Source organism: Haliaeetus leucocephalus, unplaced genomic scaffold, assembly GCF_000737465.1.
Source record: "Haliaeetus leucocephalus isolate CR32 unplaced genomic scaffold, Haliaeetus_leucocephalus-4.0 Scaffold202, whole genome shotgun sequence".
Taxonomy (NCBI): Eukaryota; Metazoa; Chordata; class Aves; order Accipitriformes; family Accipitridae; genus Haliaeetus; species Haliaeetus leucocephalus.
In genome coordinates this window covers 57885-59428 of record NW_010972638.1, presented here as the reverse complement: position 1 = coordinate 59428, position 1544 = coordinate 57885, and positions in this window count along the sequence as shown.

Sequence of the window (1544 nt, the reverse complement as noted above, 5' to 3'; positions counted from 1 at the left end):
GGGAGGGGGGACGGCCCCGGCCCCCCCCGCCTTGGTCCGACTGACAGCTGAATTTGCCCCCCTCTGTCCTGCCCGCAGCCAGCGCCGCCCCCCCGGCCTGTATTTAAAGCTTCGGAGGCCCAATAAAAGTAGTCAAGCGTCGCACCGTGGCCTCTCCCTGCTGTGGGGGGGTCCCCTCCATGCTGGTGTCACCCCAACCCCCCCCACCCCTGGTTCACCTTGTCCCCAGAGACCTAAACTGCACCCCAAGGCTGGGATCACCTGGGATGGGGGAGATGCTCCAGGCACGGGCATCCCCTCCCTGCCATGGTAAGGGGGGGGTTCCTCCATGGGGGGCTGCAGTCCCCGGGCCTCAACTCCATCCGAGGAGCGGGGACAGCTTATCCTGCCCCGGTGAGTCCTGAGCACCGGCCAGGGAGGGTGGATGAGGTGTCTGGATGGAGTGGGGGGAGAGAGATGGGGGGCAGCCCCTGAGATGGCAGCGATGGTGCAGAGGCTGATCCAAGCCCCTCCTGCAGCCCCAGGTCCCGAGCTGGGACCCCAACCCTGGACCTCAACCCTCGGTCCCAAATACAGGCTCTGGCCCTGAACCTCAACCCCAGGTCCCAACCGTGGACCTGCACCCTGGGTCCCAAATGTGGTCATCAACCCAGGACCCCAACCTCGGGTCCCATCCATGGACCCCCCAAAGCCAGATCCCAAACCCAGACCTCAACCCCAAGTCCCAAATGTGACCCCTGGCCCTGAACTTGAACCCCAAGTCCCAGTCACGGCCCTCAGCCCCACATCCCAATCCTGGACCCCAACCCTGGGTGCCAATCCTGAACCCCAGCTCTGACTTCAACCCTGACCCAAACCCAACCCTGCACCCCAGCCCCATGACCTGAGCCAGGCGAGGTGGGGGGGGCCAGCAGCACCCCCAGAAGGGTCCCATGGGCTTCCCGCTGCCCCCCGCACCCGTGTGCATGGTGGTGCGCCGCTTGCTTCTGCGGTGGGGGCTGTGCCCATGCCCCCCCCCCCCCGAGCTCATGGGCATCCCAATCCCATGGTGGTGCTGAGCTTGGTCCCCTGTCCCCTTGCCACCGTGTGTCTGTGGGGACACTGGCAAATGCCACCCATGGGCATCTGCATGGCACTGCCACTGTCCCCAGCACTGTTGATCAATTACCATGATGGGGGGGGTCAGTGTTGGCGAGGACCGCTGGCAGGGACCCCATCCCCGCTGACCGCCTTGCTCCTGGGGAGCTAATTATAGGGCTGCCCTAATTTAATTTGAACACAATTACAGCGGAGTGCACTGTGTGGCGAGTTTCAATAATTAACGCCAGCCAATGATCGTAATTAAAGGAAAAGCTGGTGGGGGTGCCACCGACACGGCTGTGGGGTGGGAAGGGGGTCCTGGGACGTGGGTGGCTGCTCCCCACCCCCAGCTCTAGCAACCTTCACCGTGGCATCGAGGCGCTTTGCAGCCCACCCCTGGGTCAAGGGTCCCTGGAGGGACGGAGCATCGCCCGTCATCCCGTCCCCTGTCCCCAGCCTGGCCA